General features: G+C 44.3%; 1 long non-coding RNA gene across 2 annotated transcripts; it reads left to right on the top strand.

Moving 5' to 3' along the window:
* Positions 1–3,959: 3,959 nt before the first annotated feature.
* On the top strand, positions 3,960–10,825 carry LOC145719605 (uncharacterized). 2 transcript variants are annotated; one of them, XR_014142496.1, is made up of 4 exons: positions 3,960–4,220; positions 6,946–7,103; positions 10,340–10,480; positions 10,573–10,825. It is a non-coding gene; the product is annotated as an uncharacterized LOC145719605 (long non-coding RNA). The 2 variants fall into 2 exon arrangements; XR_014142497.1 differs by having other exon boundaries at positions 6,793–7,103.
* The last annotated feature ends 9 nt before the right edge of the window (positions 10,826–10,834 follow it).

Raw genomic sequence — 10,834 nt, 5'->3', positions numbered from 1 at the left:
GGCGGCGGCGCGCGCCGGGGAGGGGCGGGGCGGCGGCGGGGCGCGCGCCGGGGAGGGCCGGGGCGGCGGTGGCGCGCGCCGGGGAGGGGCCGGGCGGCGGCGCGCCACCCCACTCGGCCTCACTCCGCGTCCGCGCCCGCCGCGCCAGCGCCGTCTGGGAGCTGCAGTCGAGTGGGCGCCGGGTCTCCAGGCTCCGGCTGCGGCCACTCAGGGGTCCAGGCGCGCGGCCCCGGAGTCGGGGTAAGGCTGGCGGTCGGAGCCCCGCAGGGTGGGTGGGGGCGGCGCTCGGGGTGCGCAGGGCTGGAGAGCCGACAGGGCCCCCGGAGCAGCCAGCAACCCTGGGCGCTGAATTCGGGGATTCGGCGGGCGTTTCCCACGCTTCTCCTTTCCTGCTGCCTTTACCTTTTCGTCGCCAGGTCGGACGGGCGAGAGGACGAGCTCCCGACACGGCCACCTCCCGGACCCGTCCTGGGTCTCCGCCCCGCGTCCGAATCCCGGTCGCCCTTCAGTTGTCGGCGGGACGACAGGAGGGCCTTGGAGAGGGACCCAGCGCGGAGTGGCTCGGGCGCAGCGGGCCGTGGCGCCGCGAGGCTAGGACGCTGCCTTCAGTCCCCGGGAGGAGCGGGTCGGGTCGGAGACACTAGAGAAAGGCTGGAGGGAACACTCTGCTCCCGGGTGCGCAGTAGTTTCCCTTCTCGAGTCCTTCGTGACTTTCTGTGGCTCAATCTCCTCCTGGAGTCTCCCCTGCCCGCGACTTCAGTGTCCTCGGGAAAGAAAAGTTCCCCCTGTTCCATTCAGTTAAAAGTACAAGGTTCTGAATAGAAGACCCGAGAGGCAGCGATTTCTGGACAAAGGAAATGATCGAAGTCTCGTGCTGCCCACGAGTCAAGGCCCGAGGCTGCTCTCGCCCCCGCTGCTGGGCGCCCCGAGGCCTGGGTCGTTCCAGCAAAGATAAGGCAGACCTTCATATATTGCTTGTCTGTGTCCATCATAGATAAGGCTTCTTCTTAACCTCATGCAATTTTAAATTCTAGGCTTTATTTGTGTGAAAATACAGCTATAGATTTTTAGATAGAGACGTGGTCAGAGAAAAAGGGAGGATATTGACCAAAGCATTAACATAGTGGTTATCTCTGGTGTGTTACTGGGGTGGGTTTGCAAGGAATTCTTTTGGTTTTCCTGCACTGTTTCATATTTTCTACAAGGTTCTATCTCATTAAAAAAATCAAACTATTTCCATTTTTAACAAGAAAGATTAAAAAGGAAAAAAAAAGTTAGTTGCAAGGAAGATGTATTTGAAGTCAGTGTCTGGAGCCAGGAGTCAAGAAGGAGGCCATCGGAAGAGTTCAGGAATCCAGGCAACGAGGCCTAAGTAGGGATGTGGACTTTGATCCTTGACCCGCCTAGCTGGGGTTCTGGGAGAGAATGAGAGGGGAGAACGGAAGGTTACTTTGAGCATCCTTTATGCATGATGGCTTGACAATAGCAGCCCTGAGTTAGAAGTCCCTGCCAGGTAAGGAGACAGACAGCATCAAACATCTTGGCATTGAAAGAAAAAATTGATCTATTGGATTTCATTAAAATTAAAAACTTCCACTCTAAAGACACTGTTAAGAGAATGAAAAGACAAGCCACAGACTGAGAGAAAATATTTGCAAAACCTATCTGATAAAGGACTGGTATCCAAAATAAACATAAAGCTGTCAAAACTCACAATGAGTTTTTTAAAAACCTAGTTTAGAAATGGGCAAAGGACCTGAATAGGTAAGTCACCATGGAAGATACACGGATGACAAATATGCATGTGTAACAATGCCCGACATCATACATCATGAGAGAATTGCAAAATCAAGCATCAGTGAGATGCCGTGACACACGTTAGAGTGGCTATAATCCAGGACACTGGGGAAACCAAAAGTCAGGATGTGCAGCAACAGGAGCTCTCGTTCATTGCTGGTGGGAATGCAGAATGGTACAGCCTCTTTGGAAGACAGTTTGGCAGTTTCTTACAAAACAAAACAGTCTTACCATGCCCTCTGGCAGTCACACTTCTAGGTATTTACCTAAATGAGCTGAAAAGTTTTGTCCACACAAAAACCTGCACATGAATGTTTATAGAAGCTTTATTTATAGTTGCCAGGAATTGGAAGCAACCAGGAAACACTTCAGTAGAGGAATATGATAAATTGTGGCACATTCATACAATGGAATATTATTCAGCACTAAACAAATGAGCTATGAAGTCATGAAAAGACAGGGAGGAACCTCAAGTCTGTATTGATTGCTACCTGAACAAAACCAGTCTGAAAAGGCTGTGTGATTTCAGCTATATGACATTCTGGAAAACACGAAACTAGGGAGAGTAAAAAGATCAGAGGTTTTGGGGAGGGGGAGCATGGGGCATTTTATTCTATATGAAACTATAATGGGGGATAGATGACATTATGAATTTGGCAAAACCCATAGAGTATACAACAAAAGAGTGAACCCTATTGTAAACTGTGGACTTTAGTTAATATTTATGTATCAATATTGATTCATCTGTTGTAACAAATGTCCCACACCAATGCAAGATGTTGCTAAGAGGGGAACTAGGAGTGGAGGTGGGGGGAGGAGAAAGTATCTGGACAGTTCCTGTACTTTCTGTTCAGTTTTTCTGTAAATCTAAAACTGTTATTAAAAAATAAAGTCTGCTAATTTAAAAGATTAAAATAAATTTTCAATGTCTTGGAGCTTGGACTCCATGTTCACTCCTCTTCAAATTGCTTTGCGATTTGTATAATAGTGCCATAATATGTAAATCCCGGGTACCTAATTATTTTGTTATTTAAGCAGGTAATGCACACATTCAGCACATTATCAGGTAGGCAAGAAATTATGGCAATTTTTAAGTTTTAGTCCACAAAATTGACAAGCAGTTTAGTGTAGCTTAATTTACCCATCTGCCCTTCTGCACAACCTAGCCTTCTCCAGGATCTAGGCCCAGGGCCTTGGGGTGAACTCGGATTGGTTCTGAGGAAGCTGCCAGCAAATATGTTTAAAGAACCAATCAGGGGTTGCTGTTACTATGTCCACTACTATTAGGTGGCAAGGCAGTGGGAGTGAGGGACATAGATGTAATCCACATTAGTGGCTGGGAATTTTTCCAGAGGAACAAGATTGACGTTGAGGTGGTGCTGGATGGGCCATGTAGAGAGAGACCAGGGAGGGGTGCTGCCTAGGAAGATGACAGATGGTCAGTCGGGGGCTTAGGGAGGGGGGGATGGTAGAGTGCAGAAGGCAGACCTAGGGGAGAGGGAGGTTGAAGGTGGTTGAGATAGGAGTGAGGGAGGGGGAAGAATGATAGACCCAAAATAGCAATGCCTCTGGGTAGAAAGAAAAGGTGAAATTGAGGAGGGAGATACCGGAGGCTTTAAAGCTACTGACAGTGTTTGATTTTGTAAAAGCCATATTGTGCAAATCTGTGTATTTATTTCTATATATTGCATTGTTGAATATGCGTGTAGTTGTATGCGTTCACATTTTCACAGTGAAATATACTGTATCATATTAAATCTTATGTTGTTGAAAGCAATTAAAATACAGTAAAAAATTTTAAATCCTAAGGCATCTTGTACATATCAACTAATACAGGTACTAGGGGTTCTATTAAAATTTGGGGCCTAGCTCATGGAAAAAAAAAAACTTAACAGCGTTTCAGATTGCTTTTTAAGACAACTTCAGAAATACAGACCCACTCGAAATGTTTCGCTATCACGGCAGCGTTCAAGGGAGAAAAGTTCCCTGGGACGCTGCAGGAAGGCCCACGGAAGAGCAGAGCTGCACTTTCTGTCCCCTGCGTGAAGCTCACGGCGGACTCATCTCTGGGGTCGTCCTGCAGCGCCGGAGAATACACTCGGGTATGCATCGTCTGAGCTGAAAAGAAGCGTGCCCAGGTGTTAAGTTCGTGATTTTAATTGATGATTATATTAAATTTGCCAGGAGGACGTGGTATCTGGAGAGGGATCTGTGGCTTCTCTGGACACATTGGGGCAATCTGCTCTCTGCAGAGACACCTTCACTGAGGATGACAAGTCCAAACGAAGACCCACCTTCTCTCCCAGTGGGCCGAGTTCACTGAGGATGACAAGTCCAAACGAAGACGCGCCTTCTCTCCCAGTGGGCCCCGAGCAGTCTGGGCCCGCCCTGCCTGCATTGACCGGCGGTGGAAACCTCCTTTGGTGAGTATTCTTCAAAGCCTTCTGCTCTGAGAATTTGAGGGAGGTTTAAGGCTCCTGAAAGCTTTTCTTATTCTTATTTAGGGCCAGCTTCACGGGGACAGTCCTGAGTTTGGCTTATTGCTTTTGCTGTTATCATCTCGAAATTCCTAATACTTTTTCACGAGAGGCCCTGTGTTTTCATCTCGCGTGGGGCCCTGCACATTTATTAGTCAGCACCACCCTCATTCGTTCCTTTCCCAAATTAATGTACTTTATGCTCACATTTTTCTCCTGCTATTTCAGTGTTACCTCTTACTAATTTTGGTTACCAAACACTGACTCTTGGTCTTTTTGTTTTCTCTTTATTTTTTCTCCCTTCCTTTATTTCTCTTTTTCTTTTCTGCTACTTCCTTCCCCAAGCAGTGGTTAGCAGGATGGATGGAGGTGAGAGGCTGCCTGGGGTCAGTTCAGTTCCTGCCACATATTAGCAGGGAGGCCCTGGGCTGGTTACTCAGTCTCTTCGGGTCTTCGTCTGTGAATTAGGAAGAATTATTGTACATATCTCATGGATTTTATGACAATTAAATAAATTAAGTATCTGTAAAGCATTAGGACATTGCTTTATACAGAATAAGTGCTAAACAAGTATTTATTAAGTACTTTAGTAATCTCCTATCCTCATAATGCACTTGCTGTGTTTAAATCTACTCAAGTTTCATTGTCCACTTTTACAGTATTTCTTTTTAAAATTCCTCTCACATTGTATTTTATTTTTTATCTTATTTATTTATTAAAAATAATATTCTATACTTTTTCATTTTTTATTTATTTATTTTAAATCCTCTCTACACCCAGCATGGGCTTGAACTCATAACCCTGAGACCAAGAGTTGCAGGCTTCACAGGCTGAGCCAACCAGGCGCCCTGTCTTCTCACATTTTAAATCTATTTTGGCATTAATCATTTTGCTCAAGCTTTACTTAATTCCATTCATTACATCCCTCTAATATTTTTATTCTTCTGCTCTTTCTTCTCTGTACTTCATACACTAGGTGACTTTCTTAAAAGATCTGATTCTCAATCTCCTTTACTGGGTCACCTCCTGCCTTCTGTTACAACTTCTCTTGTTTTCCTCTGCCTTCTATTCTACTCAGCTTTATTCTGTACCCATTTATTTCTCATTTAAGGTGTTTTGCATACCTTCCAGATATTTTATGTATTTTCTTTATGCTTTTTTACAACCACTTATGTACAGAGCTGTCCTCCTTTTTCCTGTAACTAGATCTCTAGCATCCCATAAGTGCTTCTGCTTTTCCCTGATTTCACAAGTGGATGTGTGGAACTTTTATTCTTCTTCCCTCCGATATCCTTTAAAAATTTTTTTACACATAATTCTTAAAATTCTAGCATTCTCCTTTTTCCTCATGCTGTATCATTTTTGAGCATCATTTCTGCCATTACTATAGAGTCTATTTCTTATTTTACACTTTTCCTTCACGGATTTACATGTTTCATTTTTATTTTCTCTTTCTTCATTCTTACTCCTCTTTCCACTCATCCTCCTCAATTTCTTCTTTTCCCTCTTTATGTATGCTCATCCTCTTATTAAATGTTTTATATTACTTTTTAATGCTTATGTGTTAAACAAGATTTCCAGTTTCATTTTAATAATGCTTTTAATCTGTAAATTTTTACTATCTATCTATCTATCTATATATTTGTCTAGAAATTCAGGTATTCTTTTTTAATTCTGTATCTTTACTCCTTGCCTCTTGACTTAATTTTTCTTTGTTTTCAATACTTGTCTTTCATTTTTTAGACCACCTTAATGCAAACCTTTCGCTGTTTGACACACCCCTATTTTCATATTTTTTTGTTACTTTGTTCATCCTAAGCTTGTCTTTGTAGGGTAAGTCAGGGTCCACCAGAGAAACCGAACAAATGGGATGTGGGGAGAGAGACAGAGACAGAGAGAGAGACACAGAGAGGGATTTGAAGGAATTGGCTCACCCCGTTGTGGGGACTGGCAGGCCGCTGGGCTGGAGACCCAGGGAAGAGCTGATCTTACAGTTCTGGTCCCAAGGCAGGCTGGAGGCAGAATTTCTTTACTGATTGGATGACACCCACCACATTATGTAGGGTATTCTGATTTGCTCAAAATTACTGATTTAAATATTAATCTCATCTAAAAAATACCTTCAAGTAATATCCAGACTGGTGTTTGACCAAACACCTGGATACAGACAGCCTAGGCAAGATAACACATAAAATTAACTATCCCACCTCATGTATGGGGTAGCCCCTCAGAGCTCTGTCCCTGGGAATGCTCCTCTTCAGTCCCCTCCTCCTCAGGTTTTAGGATCTATCCTCTGCGCGTCCCATAGGCCATCGCTTTCTCCAAGCAGCCTTAGCTAGTGTGTATTTTTAAATACTTTCAACAGATGCCATCCAGAGTGGTGCTCCATCTTGAGGGGATGGTTGCAAACAAAGGTCTCTGCACCGTTCTCTCAGAGAACCACAGAACGAGGTCAAAACACAAGACCACAAACTTTATTTTAAGCACGCTGTCTGCATTGCCTCCCCCTTCATTTCAGCCAGCCACTCCAGGAATAGAGATCGCGGGCTCCCTGGCCACCGCGGAGCTAGGGACGGCTGGATGGTAGGTGGGTAGGCAGAAGGGCCATAAGACTTTCTTACCAAAATCAAGCCCTCTTTTTCTCATTAAGCACTCCCCTGGTTCCTGTAAGTTTTCTGCTAGATCTCAGACTTCCAAAAACATTGATTCTGTTCATTGTTGCCAACTCCGTGGTTGCTCCCGTGGAGGAAGTGATTTTTGGAGCCCCCAACTCTGACGTTTCCATGATGTCACTCCTGCGTGTTTATCTGTAAAGAACATTTCTTGCAGGTGGGTTATAATTGACTCTTGCTTTTTTTTTTTTTTTAATCCTGTCTGACAACATTCAGCTTTTAATTGTTATGGTTAGCCTACTTACATTTGATTTATGTAATTTGTAATTTAGGTGGATTTAAGTCTACCATCTTGTGGTTTTTCTATTCGTCCCCGTTGTTATTTGTTTCTCTCTCCCCACAGCTTTTTCGTGTTATTCTGGATTAGTTTTAAGCAAGGATATGACACAATCAAACATAATTATTTTCCACATAGTAGATGAGTTGAATGGCAAAGTTGAGCAAGAAAATTGAACTAATTATAAATGCATCACAGTACACCACAAAAGAGATTTTCAAGGCATGAATTAAAAAATAAATGGGGATGGGGCACCTGGGTGGCTCAGCCAGTTAAGGGTCTGCCTTCGGCTCAGGTCGTGATCCCAGGGTTCTGGGATGGAGCCCCGCATCGGGCTCCCTGCTCAGTGGGGCGTCTGCTTCTCCCCTCCACTCGTGCTCTCTCTCTGTGTCTCAAATAAATAAATAAAATCTTTAAAAAAAATAAATGTGGAAGAATGAGCCAGGGAAGGAGGGATATAGTGCTTATATGTGGGGAATAGAATCAGCATGACATTTCTTTGACTAGGGAAGTGAGAGTGTAGAAAATATTGAGATGATCCTACTCTCAGCTCTGAACTCAATGAATGCTGCTGCCTGAGAGAGGAGCAGCAAACGTGGGGTACGAAGTCATGAGCGAGTTTGGGAAATGCGTGTGAGCGTGTGAGCGTGTGTGTGTGTGTGGTCAGTGCTTCTGGAGCTCAGGAGGAAGGTCTTGGGCAGAAGCCACCACTCAGGTAGTAATGAATCACTGCAAGTTCCTAAACATGACTGGATTGTCCGAACTGGCATTGGGTTCATGGACAGCTTATTGCCATTCACTATATATCTGTATATCTTATTCATTCAACCTCATCAGAAAAAGCCCTTAGATGGGATTCTCATTCACCTAACTTTGGCCAGCGTTAGCACAGCTGTCTTCAGGGGCATCCCATATATAGTGACCTCCTCTGGAATTAGAAATATTTTGGAGGGGGGCGCCTGGGTGGCTCAGTCGTTAAGCATCCGCCTTCGGCTCAGGTCATGATCCCAGGGTCCTGGGATCGAGCCCCACATCCGGCGCCCTGCTCGGCGGGAAGCCTGCTTCTCCCTCTCCCACTCCCCCTGCTTGTGTTCCCTCTCTCGCTGTATCTCTCTCTGTCAAATAAATAAATAAAATCTTAAAAAAAAAAAAATATTTTGGAGGATATTGGTTGTAAAGCAGTGCTGTACATTTTTAGGGTGACATGGGGTGCTTATATTTGCACTTCTTCGCTACTGAGTACATCTCAGGCCATTATTATCAGTCCCGCTCATTCCAAGTGGGCATGGCTCAAGCCCAGAATCTTCACACACATTCTGCCCTTGTTGATTTATTCCTGGATAAGCAGTGTGCTAATGAACGCGTGCGTGATCATAAGTACTCCTGCCACCCACAGTTCCACTGAAGCTGGACTCGTGTATTGTCTGATGTTCTGTAAAACAAGACGGTTCACATACCATTCAGTGTTGTTTCAAAGTGTCATGTTTATGCTAGATTTCTTCTTTTTGCTCTTCATGATTTGGGCCAGTTTCCACATGGTGATTGTCCTATTCAGGCATCACAAGACACCCACGCATATCCACAGTCCCAGCCTCTCTCCACAGTCTTTTCCCGAGACAAAAGCCACCCATACTATCCTCTTGCCAGTGAGCTGCTTTGTTTTCTTCTGTGGGACTAACTTGGGTCTTTCCATTCTTATGAACTCTATATATGAGAAAAACCTGATGCTGGTGAACCAGCACTAGTTTTCTTTCATCTTGCCCTGGTGTGGATGAAATATGATAATCATTTCCCCATCTACCTTTGTCATTTCAGATACGATCATTTCCCCTTGCTCACAATGGAGATTTCTTTTTTTTTTTTTAAAGGTTTTATTTATTTATTTATTAGAGAGCGAGCGAGAGAGAAACAGCATGAGAGGGGGGAAGGTCAGAGGGAGAAACAGGCTCCCCGCCGAGCCGGGAACCCGACGCGGGGCTCGATCCCAGGACCCCGGGATCATGACCTGAGCCGAAGGCAGTCGCTCAACCGACTGAGCCACCCAGGCGCCCCTCACAATGGAGATTTCTATTGCATCTAGAAATACTGATAAAAATTATTTTAATTGCAGGAGAGCATGGTTTTAGAATCCTTATGTGTAGAGACAGTGGTCCTGATTACCCCTAGATAAAAATTTGGGAAATATTAATCCATTTAGAGTCAATCTATGAAAGTCTCATCAAGAATAAAAGAGCACATTGTAGATGAATACATACAATATAACATACATATAAATTCTAAAAACAAAAAATTTTATCAGTAAAAAATTCTGATGTAGTACAAATTAAAAAATGTAACTACATGGTTAAAAATCAAATTCAGGGTCATGAGTTCAGCCCTGCGTTGGGCTCCATGCATGGGGCCTACCCAACAAAACAAAAGAAGTTAGGATGATGGTTACTTTTCAGGGAAAAGTGACTGACGGGTAGACCGTGGCTGGCCCTGAGGTGCTGACCGTACCTTATTTCTTGAACTAGATGGAGCTAACTTGTGGGTTTTCTGGGTGAAAATTTATTGATCTACATCCTTATGATTTGTGTGCTTCAAAAAGTTATAAATCCATTCTTTAAAAGTTTAAGGATGTTTTAAGTCAGTATGTATGTTATAAATCAATTCTTTAAGAGTTCACTCTAAAGGGGCGCCTGGCTGGCTCAGTTGGAAGAGCAGGTGACTCTTGATCTTGGGGTCATGAGTTTAAGCCCCATGTTGGGTGTAGAGATGACTTAAATAAGTTTAGGAAAGGAAAGAGTTCATTTTAGAAAATGACAATCAGTAACATTAAAGAGACCTGAGGGACACGTAGAAAAAGGATCTAGAAGGAAAAGAGAACAGAGCACAGCATGGTAGCACTCTTTGCTTTTGCTCTCTGGAGCGCTTACTCGTAGACGCAAAATTGTGCTTCTATTTTAGCAACTTCTACACTGAGGCAAAGTGAAGTCATTGGAATCTGCTCAAAATGGAGAAAACCCTATATTATCACGTGCCCCCCTGGTATTTACTCAGATTAATGATGACCTAGAGAGAAAACTCAACCCCCACTCCCAGTGAACTGCAGGAAAAATGATCTTGTCCCTTAGGAAAGCTGTGGAGTACGAGAAATGGAAAACATCCCCACTGCTGAGAAGCCAGAGCCCCACAGCGGACCTCTAAGTAGAGAGGCATCCTAGATGCATTTCCTGAGGAGTTCAGGGAGCCCGAAGTCATAAACTTAGTTTGAGGTTTGTATTACTCATCTATTACTGTAACAAGTAACTCCAAATTCAGTGGCTTAAAAAAAAAGACAGCATTTATTATCTCGTGTCATCTATAGGTCAGAGATTTAGGAGTGTCTCACCTGGGTAGTTGCAGCTCATGGTCTCTCATGAGATTGCAAACAAGACGACAGCTGGAGCTCGGGTCATCTGAACGTTTGCCTGTGGCTGGAGGATCCTGAGCCATGTGCTCAGTAGGTGCAGGCAGGAAGACTCCCTTCCTCCTCCCAGGGGGCCTCTTCACAGGGCTGCCATGACTTAGCAACTGGCTTCCCAGAGAGCCAGATCCATCACGTAAGTTCGGTCACAAAAGACCAGCCC

This window comes from Leptonychotes weddellii, unplaced genomic scaffold (assembly GCF_054177405.1).
Source record: "Leptonychotes weddellii isolate Sample4059 unplaced genomic scaffold, ASM5417740v2 HiC_scaffold_5592, whole genome shotgun sequence".
Classification (NCBI taxonomy): domain Eukaryota; kingdom Metazoa; phylum Chordata; class Mammalia; order Carnivora; family Phocidae; genus Leptonychotes; species Leptonychotes weddellii.
Note: the sequence above shows the minus strand (reverse complement) of the source record. Positions and strands in the feature narration are given on the sequence as shown.